Source organism: Triturus cristatus, chromosome 1_1, assembly GCF_964204655.1.
Source record: "Triturus cristatus chromosome 1_1, aTriCri1.1, whole genome shotgun sequence".
NCBI lineage: Eukaryota > Metazoa > Chordata > Amphibia > Caudata > Salamandridae > Triturus > Triturus cristatus.
The window spans coordinates 45,763,335-45,777,689 of NC_140579.1; the positions used below are offsets into that span (position 1 = coordinate 45,763,335).

Consider the following 14,355-nt stretch of genomic DNA (forward strand, 5'->3'; position numbering starts at 1 on the left):
AACCCAACATTCCAAACAAAACTCCCCCCTCCCTGCACCCCTGCATGAGCCCAAACAGCCCCCCCAACTTGCAGTGTGCCTGTCGCCCCTGCATGAACTAAACTACAAAGACCCCCTAGAGGAGGAAAGAGAACTCCCTCGAGACACACCACAACCTCCACGGGAGGGGGAGCAAAGCACGACAGTCAAGAAACCCTGAGCACAGCCGAAAGGTGGCATCATCAGGAATTAGCCCCAGTATCAATACCGCTGGCCCGGTCCAGTGGGCACTCTCCTCCCGCGGCCCCCACACCCTCTCGATCATGTCCCCTAGGCAAAGTGTCCAACCAGTCCCCGACCGTCTCCGGACGGTCAAAGAAATGAGAGCGACCCTCGGACTCCACACGCAGTCTGGCCGGGAAAAGCATGGCGTATTTCAAGTTCATATCTCAGAGCCGCCGCTTAACGCCCATGAAACCCAGCCTCTGCTTCTGGACCGCTTGAGTAAAGTCAGGATAGAAGTTCACCTCCACGTTCTCCAGCTTAAGCGGCCCCTGCACTCTAGAAGCTTGTAAGATCGCATCCCTGTCCCGAAAGTTGAAGATACGGGCAATAAGAGGCCGCGGGGGAGCTCCGACCTTCGGCTTGCCACCAGGAACTCTATGGGCCCTCTCCACCGCAAAGAATTTACTCAAACCTCGAGGCTGCAGACGATTAGAAATCAGATCCTCCACAAAGAGATCCGCCGCCGAATCCTCCAGTCCCTCTGGCACCCCGATAATGCGAACGTTGTTCCTCCGGGCCCGACTCTCGGAATCCTCCAGTCGCCGATCCGTGAGCGCACTGGCCTGCCGGAGCCGACGTACCTCCGTCTGGGGGGCCGCCACCTCAGTCATGAGGCCCGACGCGGTGTGAGCCAAAGAATCCACCCTGTCATTTGTCTTGGAAAGATCTGCCCTGACAAGGTTAACATCGATGAGAACCGCGTCGAGTTTGTGCGCCAGGGTATCAAATTGTTGACCCGCCGAGGTCTTCATCTCCGCGATGGCGCCCATGATGTCCTGCAAAGTCAGATCCGTCGGCAAATCCGGGGCATCTGCGGGGCACTCAGGGGACCTATGCGACCCGCCGGGAGAACCCTTCGGTAGGGTATAGCGATCCATAATGTTGGCTTGAGTTGCAGCACCACGCCGGGTCAATTTGGCCTTTGGCCTCTCACCATCCTGCTTCGTCGCCATCGTCCTGTATCCCGTACACCCACGAGTCCTACCGCGGAGAGCGAACAGTCGAGGCCAAGGACCCCAGAGGTCGCCTCAGAAAGGCGGAGCAGGTCCCCGCAGGGCAGGCAGGGTCCCCCAGCGAGGCAACCACCACACACAGAAGGGCAGTGATCCCACTCGCGACAATGGCAAGAGGGCTCAAAAGCGAAAGTGAAAGTGTGGGGTACGCGACTCGCCAGGCTCGTCCCGCCGTTGTTGTTCACTTCTCCACTGGATCACCCCCCAACTCTAGTCCGGGGTCAGGAGAGGAGCAGGCCGCAAACTTCAATCGATGCCCAGCACGGCACACGGGGTCCGATTGAAATACGGAAAACGGGTACCACCTCGGCTCAGGTTCACCAACACAGTCCACTCAACCGAATCAGGATGAAGACAGGATAAATGTAGGAGGTCGCGGAGGTCCTCGGGAGCCTCGCACCTACGCGGCCATCTTGGTTGCGCGCTAGGCTCCTCCCCCCCATAAATAAATTTTAATTGATAATCCAGTTGGGCCTCGACCTTGCATGGACAAAATGCGGCCAGTGGTTAAAGTGTCCTGATGTCTGGCTTGGGGAGCACTTGATCACTGCGTGTTCTGTGTTCGGATTTTCTCTATGTTCCTAACTCATGTGGCATCTGACTTTATGGTGTTTTTGGAGCATGCGTACCCCCTTCAGCCATGCGTGCTTTATTGGGGGCCAATCTCCCTTAACCATTGTAGTGTCGCTTCACTAATCTGTGGGATTGATCTCTGGTTTCCCGTCCATGCATTTGTCTGCAGACTATGTGGCCTGTCAATCAGTAAACTTGGGACTAGGTCTCAGTGCTTGCCGGACTACGTATTTGCGAGTCGAGGTTGATGCGTCGTTCACAATGGGCGAATTTGTTAATAAGGTCGAGATGTTGCTCACATAAATGAATGTATCATTTGTCATATCAGGATCGATCTTTTTCAAAATTTACAATGGGATACCTTAAGTTTACATCCGGTATTTCCTCCAAACTCTGAGTTACGATGATCCCAGGATTCCTAATCTGGTTTCTGGTTTGAAGCCCTACCTTCTCTTTAGCCGATTTCATAATCTCTGTCTTCCCCTATTGATTAGATACCCTGACAGACTCCCAAAATCATGCATCTCAAGCTGTGGAACAGAGAGCTCTGGCTTCGATGCATACAGAACTATGTCATCAGCATGCAGTGCTAGTCTGGTTGGTAACCCTGCAGCTTCAAAGGGAAGAATGGTCTAATCCTGCCAAATCATCTGGGAAAAGGGCTCAATATATACACAGAACAGAATTGGTGACGAAGGACACTGCTGTCTAGTTCCCCTGGATATCTGAAACGAAGCTGTAAGTTCGCCATCAAAAATCTAAGCTGCCGGCACCATATATAGCATTTGCACAACTTCAGTAACATTGCTGTTGAAACCATAATCCTGCAATACCTCCCAAAGATGGACACGATCAACCGTATCAAATGCTTTAACAGCATCAATTCTTGCCATTGTCAACAGGAGATTAGAGGCCTCGGCCATATCATTCGCACCGACAAGTCATTGGGTTCATTCATACAGCTTCCTTCCAGGCACAAACCACTTTTGATCGAAATGGATCAACTTTTGAAGGACATCTGATAACCTCTTAGCCAAGATTCCTGTAATCATTTTGTAATCACAGTTCAACTAAGATAGAGGTCTATAGGAATCTGCTAACCTGGCGTCTTTACCCGGCTTAAGGATCATAACTACAGTTGCCTCATATTAGGAAGGTGGAATTTAACAGCCTTCCAGAGAGATCTCATTAAAATAAGATACCCAGAAAGAGACCAAAGAGTTCAACAATTTTTATAGTGTTCAGATGGGATCCCATGTGGGCCTGCTGCTTTCCCTTTACTGAGCCTCCTAACCTGTTCCCTTATCTCTCCCTCTGTGATCCCATCTGGGCCTGCTGCTTTCCCTTTACTGAGCCTCCTAACCTGTTCCCTTATCTCTCCCTCTGTGATCCTTCCCCAACGGCCTAAAATCTGCGTACCGTAAGACGTGGGAGTTTTTGTTTTGCAACCAGTTTTTCATTACTAAGCGTCTGGGTTCAAATCTTTCTTATATATCCCACTAAAGCTACCCAACATCTTGGTTGTAGAGGAATGGTAACACGGTGTGACACGGAGCCCGGCCCCGACAGAGACTGCTCATGCCCGCCTCTCATTGACTGTGTGTCCCCCTTCATGTCCCCTCTTTCCCTCCAGCACCCGGTGTCCCGGGACGGAACGACAGCCTTCGGAGGCCCAGGCTCTCCTGGAGAACACTGTTTCTTTAATTGGAGTGAACTAGCAGCAGACCACGCCCCCGTGGAGGACGTCACTGATACGGAGCCAACATATCCCGGAAGTCGAGTACGAGAGGGGTGTGTGATCACAGGAGAGGAGAAGCAGAGAAGAGGAGCGGAACGAGAGAGGAGAGAACCGAGGGAAGAGCGTAGAGGAGGAGACGACGGACGAGACCAACGGACATCGAGCAGCGGTGCCGGTAGCAGAGCCAGGAGGCCAACGACCCTGTGACTCGCCCCGCCACGTTTCCGTGGGAGAAGCGTGGCATCACCAGGTACGGGCTCGTATAGCGGGCTGGGCAGGACGCCGTAGTGAGCCTAGAACCTAAAAAGAACCGTATCCCCGACTGTACCCTTCCTCACTACCTTCGTCACTTAGGTTAGGAGTACTGAGAACGGTGAACCTCCTCCACTCCCTGGCCCCTTTCTCGGGATTTGTTGTGAACGCCGTACTGACACACCTTTCCCTTCTGTCCTTTCTTTACCCCCCCCCGTCCTGAGGACCGGATACGCGCCCTGTCCCGAAGACCTCGGCACCCTGGAGCGGAGTCGGAGAGGGAAGACGCCCCCTACCCATCGCCGGACCCAAGACCTCGAAGAAGAGAACACTTTGCCGTATTATCGCCCCATGATAGAAAGGAAAAGTGTGCTTAAAAAGAATAAAAGAGCACGAGAAAGCACTACTGTCTCCGAGCCTCATTGCATCCCGCGACAAGTGCTGGAGAATGCGGGCATATTTCCTCGCCCCTTTTCTCACCAGCGAGGCACAAGCGGCCTATCAGGTGGCCAACGCGACCGGCACAGTACCTTACGTCACTATCAAGGCCATAATTTTGGACCATCTGGGGCTAGATGCCGAAGCGTACAGAGTGCGTTTCAGGAAAGAAAGAGGGAGACCCGGCGAGAACCCCAAGACTCTGTTCTTCCGCCTAAAAATGGCTGCTGACAAGTGGTTGACTCCAAACACCAGCACAAAAGAGGATATAATGGACAAGGTGTACCTTGAGCAATACCTGGAAGCTCTACCGTTCAGTACCCAAAGGTGGCTACGACAACAACCACTCTTGACCGTGGCTCAGGCCATTGAGATGGCGACGTCATACGCTCGAGCACAACCACGGAACGCTCCATGGGAGACCGAGAAACCAACACGCCCCGCGCCGTTGAAACCGGAGAGAAAACCACGCCCACTCGGAGAAAGCCTCCCTCTAAAGCCCTACAAACCCGAGACCTACCCCGTCAAAGGACCGCAGTGTTTTGAATGTGGGAATTGGGGACACATCGCCCGCTTATGTCCTCACTGCAGGCCCACAGAAGAGCCCATGGAAGTGGGATATGTCCCCAGATCGGTCTTGTATACCGCGGAACTTGGGAGTTCCTTCTACGTAAGTGTTAGGGTGAATGGGAAAGCGGTCCGGGCTCTCCTTGATTCAGGGTGCCGACAGTCAGTGATACAAGGGAGGTGGGTAGAGCCCAAACAGCTGGTTCCCCAGTGCGTTGTGAATATCAAATGTGTCCATGGGGATGTCAAACCCTATCCGGTAGCAACCCTAAGTCTCGAGCTCCCGGGAGGGGCCCAACATAGAGTAAAACTGGGAGTCTTAGAGTCCTTACCCGAGGAGTTGATTATAGGGACAGACAATCCCGAGTTTCTGGATCTCTTTTCTCGGTCCACCGCTAGGACATGCTCCCCTACACTGACCTCCCTACCTAAGGGGCAAGCCCACCCTGCGTATGTTACACCAGAACCTTGGGTGGGAGACAAAAACTTCAGTTTCGCACAAGCAAACGACCGCTCTCTCTTTAACGCCTGGGAGCAGGCTCACCAGTCGAAAGACGACCCCAACCCCACATACCCACGGTTCACCATCAGGGAGGGATTGTTGTACAGAGAAGGGAAGAAAGACGAGCCCCCACAACTGCTAGTACCCTCCCCCTTTCGTGAGCAAATAATGTTCTACTCCCATTCTCATCTCCTTGCAGGACATATAGGGAGTGAAAAGACGACCCAGAATGTACTAAGATATTTCTATTGGCCCGGGGTCTACAAAGACATCAAACTGCATTGTATGGCCTGTGAGGTTTGTCAAAAGAAAAACATACAGCGCCCACCCCAAGTTCCTTTGCAGAATTTACCTATTATAGGGACCCCCTTCGAAAGGGTGGGCATGGACCTAATAGGACCCCTGCCAAAAACCAAAAGGGGGAGCCAATACGCGCTGGTCATAGTCGACTATGCCACCCGCTTCCCCGAAGCCTTCCCGTTGCGCAACCCCACCACCCGCGTGATAGCTGACAAGATGATCGAACTGTTCTCCCGAGTGGGTTTCCCGAAGGAAATACTGACGGATCAGGGTTCGCCGTTTATGTCCCGCCTAATGAAGGAAGTTTGTCAACTAGTAGACCTACGTCAGATAAGAACATCCGTCTACCACCCTCAAACCGACAGCCTAGTTGAACGATATAACGGGACCCTCAAGACCGTCATAAAGAAGATGCTCGCAGTGAGTGGGAGAGAATGGGACGCTATTCTTCCGTTGGCCCTGTATGTCATTCGAGGGCAAACCCAAAGCAGCCTGGGATGCTCGGCTTTTGAGATGCTCTACGGGCGGCAGCCGCGTACGCTACTAGAGATGACCAAAGAAGCCTGGGAGAAAGATACGGGGGAAAACCATGGAGTACTGGACTACACACAAGACCTGAAAAATAAGCTGGGAAAGCTACGAGAACTGGCCTACGTCCACCTGACCCAAAGCCAAACCCGACAAAAGCACTGCTATGACAAAGGAAAAAAATGGAGACACCTAATGATAAACGACTGGGCTTTGGTGTTATTACCTTCGGCCACCCGACGATTTCACACTGAATGGATGGGACCGTATAAAGTCACCGCCACCATTGGAAAAACCAGTTACCGATTACAAATAACGCCGAGGAAAACACAAGTGTACCATATAAACTTACTAAAAAAATGGATAGGCCCTCCTCCCAAAGACGTACACTTGGCGAGTACGCCCACCGGTACGCTAGATTCTACGTTGGGGGACCTGAACATAAACGACGAGCTTACTCTCCACCAGAGGACTACGTTGCTCGATACTCTCAGTCCATATGACCGTTTGTTTTCGGATGAGCCCGGGAAAACCACTGCGATAGAGCATCGAATCGATACCCCTCCAGGAACCTTAGTGAAAAAAAAACCGTACCGTATTCCAGCCGCCAAACGACCGGCTATACGGAAGGAGGTCCGGGAAATGTTACGCCTTGGGATCATACGGCCGTCCAGAAGCGAATGGTCATCACCGATTGTAATGGTACCGAAACCTGATGGGAGTACCAGGTTTTGTATGGACTTCCGGGCCCTAAACCAACTGTCAACATTTGATGCCTACCCCATCCCACGGGTGGATGAACTCATCGAGCAATTAGGTGAAGCCAAATATATCAGTACGCTGGACCTAACAAAAGGGTACTGGCAGGTACCCCTGAGGGAGGAAGACCGCAAGAAAACGGCGTTTGTAACCCCTGATGGGTTGTTTGAATTCAACGTCCTTCCTTTCGGCCTGCATGGAGCCCCCGCAACATTCCAGCGGTTAATGAATGAAACGCTTCTAGAACACTCCACCTTCACATCAGCATACCTTGATGACATTATCATCTTCAGCACCAGCTGGGAGGAACATCTTCGTCATCTATGTTTAGTCCTACAAGCCCTAGAGAGAGCGGGGCTACACATAAATGCAAAAAAATCCAGAGTAGGGTATCAGAAGGTGAAATATTTAGGATACATACTGGGCCACGGGGTCATCGAACCCCAGATCGAGAAGGTCAGGGCTATTTCAGACTCTCCTTTTCCCACCACCAAAAAAGAAATGAGGGCCTTTCTCGGGCTGATAGGCTATTATAGAAGATTCATCCCCTCTTTCTCAGAAATAGCTGCCCCTTTAACAGACACCCTAAAACGACAATATGATCAACAGGCTTTACAGACACCATCACCGTCAATGTGGAAAGCCTTTAATACCCTTAAAGGGATCATTACCACAAACCCGGTATTGGCATCCCCTGACTACAACGAGCCCTTTATACTTCATACGGACGCCTCAGACTATGGGGTGGGGGCAGTGTTATCACAAAAGACCGACGGAGGGATTGAGCACCCCATACTGTACATCAGCAGGAAACTGTTCCCCAGGGAGGTGAAATATCCCACAATAGAAAAAGAGTGTTTGGCTATCAAGTGGGCGGTGGACAAGTTGAGGTATTATTTGGAAGGACACCCATTCACCCTTTACACGGACCATGCCCCATTACAGTGGATGAGCCGCAACATGTCGAATAACCCCAGAGTATTACGCTGGTTCCTGTCCCTACAGCCCTTTTCGTTCACCGTCCTCCACCGTAAGGGTATTGAGAACTGTAGCGCGGACTTTCTCTCACGGCACCCTCTCCCCGATCGGGAGAATCCAAGGGGGGAGGTGTGTGACACGGAGCCCGGCCCCGACAGAGACTGCTCATGCCCGCCTCTCATTGACTGTGTGTCCCCCTTCATGTCCCCTCTTTCCCTCCAGCACCCGGTGTCCCGGGACGTAACGACAGCCTTCGGAGGCCCAGGCTCTCCTGGAGAACACTGTTTCTTTAATTGGAGTGAACTAGCAGCAGACCACGCCCCCGTGGAGGACGTCACTGATACGGAGCCAACATATCCCGGAAGTCGAGTACGAGAGGGGTGTGTGATCACCGGAGAGGAGAGGAGAAGCAGAGAAGAGGAGCGGAACGAGAGAGGAGAGAACCGAGGGAAGAGCGTAGAGGAGGAGACGACGGACGAGACCAACGGACATCGAGCAGCGGTGCCGGTAGCAGAGCCAGGAGGCCAACGACCCTGTGACTCGCCCCGCCACGTTTCCGTGGGAGAAGCGTGGCATCACCAGGTACGGGCTCGTATAGCGGGCTGGGCAGGACGCCGTAGTGAGCCTAGAACCTAAAAAGAACCGTATCCCCGACTGTACCCTTCCTCACTACCTTCGTCACTTAGGTTAGGAGTACTGAGAACGGTGAACCTCCTCCACTCCCTGGCCCCTTTCTCGGGATTTGTTGTGAACGCCGTACTGACACACCTTTCCCTTCTGTCCTTTCTTTACCCCCCCCCCCCCCGTCCTGAGGACCGGATACGCTCCCTGTCCCGAAGACCTCGGCACCCTGGAGCGGAGTCGGAGAGGGAAGACGCCCCCTACCCATCGCCGGACCCAAGACCTCGAAGAAGAGAACACTTTGCCGTATTATCGCCCCACGATAGAAAGGAAAAGTGTGCTTAAAAAGAATAAAAGAGCACGAGAAAGCACTACTGTCTCCGAGCCTCATTACATCCCGCGACACACGGTTTACACTGGCAGGGGTTGGATGTGATAATGTTGTGTTGTGGGTGCTGTCAGGAATTCACGTGGACCTCAGGTAAGAAGGTATTTATTAAGTATATACATAAGACCCGACCAGGAGCAGATGTAACCTGTTAGTCAGCCCCCCTTTCACTGAGCTAACCACTGCTCCTAGAAGACCCACACAAGGCACTCCGTGGCATCACATGAAGCGCACTTGTCTCACCGAGCTATCTGACTTAGAACATCCACATCCTGTCATAAGATGTTAAAGGTACTTTTGTATATAGTTAGAGCTTTGACTGTTGTGTATGAACAGTAACTCACACTGAGCTCTAGTCCGCAGGCGCTGCTCTTAATACTGAATCTTATTTCAAATACAGGTCTTATGTGATGTTCATCCTTTGTTTCTGTCGCTGTCATTGCTCTTTAATACAAAGATGATGTGTGTGTTATTACAGGTGTAATAATGTGAAGATTCAGAGCTCAGAGGTGGTGAAGAGTTATAAAGGTAAATACCATTGCGATGATTAGCTCTGAATATTACTGTTCATGGAAATTATATGGTATTGTGTGGTGTGCTATGGTAAGGTGTCGTATGCTATGGTATGCTGTGGTGTGCTATGGTGTGGTGTGGTATGGTGGGCTATGGTATGGTGTGGTGTGGTATGCTATGGTATGGTGTGGTGTGCTACGGTATGGTGTGGTGTGCTACGGAATGGTATGGTATGTATGGTATGTTATGGAATGTTATGGTGGGATGGGATTGGATGGGATGGTGTGGACTGGTATGTTATGATGGTATGGTGGGTGTAGTATAGGGTGAGATCATTGTATAATATGGTATAGTGGTATGGGATGGTGGTAATGGATGGAATGGGATGGCGATATGTATGGTATGGTGTGGTGTGGTGTGGCATGGTATTGTATGGCATTTAGTGGTAACGTACACTCACGTCAGGGTAGTTACTTGATTTGTCTCTAAACTTTGTCTTTTCTATAGTTCTACTTATCTCCATTCTGTATACGTGCTGCCACATTTCCTTTGTTTAAATCATTCTTCCCCTTGGACATTCATGCTAAGTTTATTGGAAATTCAGTGCGTTAATTTCACACCTCACATTAATGATACTGTTAGGCTTGACAACTGCGAGCAATTCAGTTTCTGCAGTATTCTGGGACTAGTGAATGGGAAATTACCTCAGAATTTGGTATTTACCACATAACACATTCTATTTTCCAGAGTTTTAGCACCAACAGGGACCTAGACCATGCATCTACTCTGACCTAACGCATGTACCTACACTGAGCTAGTGCATGCACCTGCACTTACTTAATGCATGCACTCACACTAACCAAGCGTAAGCATCTACTCTGGCCTAGTGCATACACCTACACTGACCTAGTGCATACACCTACACTGACGTAGCACATGTATCTACACTGACCTATCACATGCATCTACACTGACCCAGTGCATGCACCTACATTGAGCTATCACATGCACCTACACTGCCTTAGCACATGGATATACACTGACCTAGCACATGCATCTACACTGAGCCAGCACATGCACCTACACTGATCTAGCATATTTTCACCGACACTGACCCAGCATGTGCACCTACACTAACCTAGTTCATGCACTCTCACTGACCTAGCGCATGCACCTACACTGACCTAGCACATGCACCTACACTAACCTAGTGCATGCACTCTCACTGACCTAGCGCATGCATCTACACTGACCTAGCGCATGCATCCACACTGACCTAACACATGCACCTACACTGACCCAGCGCATGCATCTACACTGACCTAGCACATGCACCTACACTGACCAAGCGCATGCATCCACACTGACCTAGCACATTCATCTACTCTGACCTAGCACATGCACCTACAGAGACCTAGCACCTGCATCTATACTGACTCAGCGCATGCACCTACACTGACCTAGCACATACACCTACAGTGACCTAGAGCATGCACCTACACTGACCTAGCGCATGCACCTACACTGACCTAGCACATGCACCTACACTGACCTAGCACATGCACCTACACTGACCTAGCATATTTTCACCGACACTGACCCAGCATGTGCACCTACACTAACCTAGTTCATGCACTCTCACTGACCTAGCGCATGCATCTACACTGACCTAGCGCATGCATCCACACTGACCTAACACATGCACCTACACTGACCCAGCGCATGCATCTACACTGACCTAGCACATGCACCTACACTGACCAAGCGCATGCATCCACACTGACCTAGCACATTCATCTACTCTGACCTAGCACATGCACCTACAGAGACCTAGCACCTGCATCTATACTGACTCAGCGCATGCACCTACACTGACCTAGCACATACACCTACAGTGACCTAGAGCATGCACCTACACTGACCTAGCGCATGCACCTACACTGACCTAGCACATGCACCTACACTGACCTAGCACATGCACCTACACTGACCTAGCGCATGCACCTACACTGAACTAGCATGTAGGCACTTACACTGACCCAGCACATGGACGTACACTGACCCAGCACATGGACGGGACTGACCCAGCGCATGGACGTACACTGACCCAGCCCATGCACCTACACTGACCAAGCACATGCACGTACACTGACCCAGCACACGGACGTACACTGACCTAGCACATGGACGTACACTGATCTAGAGCATGCACCTGCACTGACCTAGCGCATGCACCTACACTGACCTAGCATATTGTCATCTACACTGAACTAGCGCATGCATCCACACTGACCTAGCATATTGTCACCTACACTGACCTAGCGCATGCATCCACACTGACCTAGCGCATTCACCTACACTGACCTAGCACATGCACCTACACTGACCTAGCGCATGCACCTACACTGACCTAGCGCATGCACCTACACTGACCCAGCGCATGCACCTACACTGACCTAGCGCATGCACCTACACTGACCTAGCGCATGCACCTACACTGACCTAGCGCATGCATCTACACTGACCTAGCACATGCACTGACACTGACCTAGCGCTTGCATCTACACTGACCTAACACATGCGTCTTCACTGACCTAACACGTGCGTCTACACTGACTAAGCTCATAAACCAACACTGACCTGGCTCATGAACCTACTCTGACCTCGCTTGTGACCCTACACTGACCTAGCGCATGCACCTACACTGACCTAGCGCATGCATCTACACTGACCTAGCACATGCACCGACACTGACCTAGCGCTTGCATCTACACTGACCTAACACATGCGTCTACACTGACCTAACACGTGCGTCTACACTGACCTAGCTCATAAACCAACACTGACCTGGCTCATGAACCTACTCTGACCTCGCTTGTGACCCTACACTGACCTAGCGCATGCACCTACACTGACCTATTGCACGCACACAGTTTATAAGATCTTCCCTCACAGCCCACACTCACACCATGCACTCGCAAATTAGGCCTGTCACATTACGCACATATGCACTCATGCACTCATGCCATGCTTGCACGCACACAACACCAGACAACAGTAGAGTACTGCTGCACTGATTTCTGCAGATAATTCCTGAATGCTATTTGTCGTTTTCCTGCTACAATTTCTGTAATTTCTGCCAAAGTGGATTGTGTCACCTGTAATATCTGGTTGAGTGGAACTGCATGTGGTAATACCGTATGTGGTAATACCGTATGTGGTAATACCGCATGTGGTAATACCGCATGTGGTAATCCTGCCTGTGGTAATCCTGCCTGTGGTAATACTGCCTGTGGTAATACTGCATGTGGTTATGCTGCACATTGCAATACTGCATGTGGTAATGCTGCATGTGGTAATACTGCATGTGGTAATACTGCATGTGGTAATACTGCATGTGGTAATACTGCATGTGGTAATACTGCATGTGGTAATACTGCATGTGGTAATACTGCATGTGGTAATCCTGTATGTGGTTATGCTGCACATGGCTATACAGCATGTGGTAATCCTGCATGTGGTTATGTTGAATGTGGCTAAACTGGTAACAGAGCTACTCCAAGGTATACAGTAGTAGTCAGTACACTGTATTAGATGGTACAGAGTGATTGGGCTACTAGAAAGCATACTGTACTACATTGCATTAGATGGTACAGAGTGACAGCTACTCGAAGGTGTACTGTACCAATTAGTACACTGTATTGGATGTTACAGTGTGACAGAGCCACTCCATGGCATACTGCAATTGTCAATACTCTATATTAGATGGTACAGGGTATCAGAGCTACTAGAAGGTATACAGTACTATTCAGTACACTGCATTAGATGGTACAGAGTTCCTTGAAAATATACTGTACAACTTAGAATAGCTCTATCACTCTACACAATCTAATGCAGTGTACTGACTAGTACCTTATACCTTGGAGTGGCTTTTTCACTCTGTACCACCTAATGCAGTGTACTGACTAGTACAATACACCTTCTACTAGCTCTGTCAGTGTACTGACTGGTCCTTTATCCCTTCTAGTAGCCCTCTTATTCTGTACCATCTAATGCAGTGCACCGACAAGTACTGCATATCTTAGGGTAGCGTTGTCACGCTGTGCCATCTAATGCAGTTTGCTAACTAGTCCTTTATCCCTAATAGTTTGGTAACTAGTACAGTATACCTTGGAGTAGCCTTGTCACTTTATACCATCCAATGGAGTGTACTGACTACAATGCTGTGTACTGATCAGGATAGTAGACCGTCTAGTAACTCTGTCACTCTGCCATATATTAGAGTGTACTGACTAGTAAAGATTATCTTGGAGTAGCTCTGTCTCTCTGTACCTTCTATTGCAGTGTTCTGACTAGTGCAGTATACCTTTCAGTAGCTCTGTCACTTTGTACTATCTAATGAACTGTACTGACTCCTACAGTATACCTTCTAGTAGCTCTGTCACTCTGTATCATATAATGCAGTGTACCGACTAGTACTGTATACCTTTCAGTAGCTCTCTTACTCTGCACCATCTAATGCAGTGCGCTGATTAGTACAGTATACCTTCTAATAGCTCCAATCAAGAGTATATTCTTATTTAATTTCAGGGGGAGTAAAAACAGCCAAACTGATCTATTACAGCCCTAATCCATTTATCCATTTACAAATCTCCAAAGAGCTAGGGAAGATTGCAATTATTAGACATAGGTGTATAAAAAGATAATCTACCAATTCCCTGGGTTCTATGAATAGCACTCCATACTTTAGAGGCACTAGAAAGAGTTTTAAAGCAAACTTTTTTGTAATAACTGTCGTATTATTGTTGCCAAAAACATCCTCCCGTCTCTCCCCCCAACATAAGTTCAAACTGAGAAGGAACCTGCATTCGTCCTGAACAGCTTGCGACTATATATCATTGTGGAGGCCCAAAAGTATAGT

General features: G+C 50.0%; 1 pseudogene across 1 annotated transcript in view; it reads left to right on the plus strand.

The window, feature by feature from the left end:
- LOC146869325 (E3 ubiquitin-protein ligase TRIM39-like) overlaps positions 1-14,355 on the plus strand; it is a 128,497-nt pseudogene that overhangs the window by 91,112 nt on the left and 23,030 nt on the right. Inside the window, exon 5 of the transcript XR_014980063.1 lies at positions 9,400-9,449. The product of XR_014980063.1 is annotated as an E3 ubiquitin-protein ligase TRIM39-like (transcript). The remainder of the gene's footprint in view (positions 1-9,399; positions 9,450-14,355) is intronic.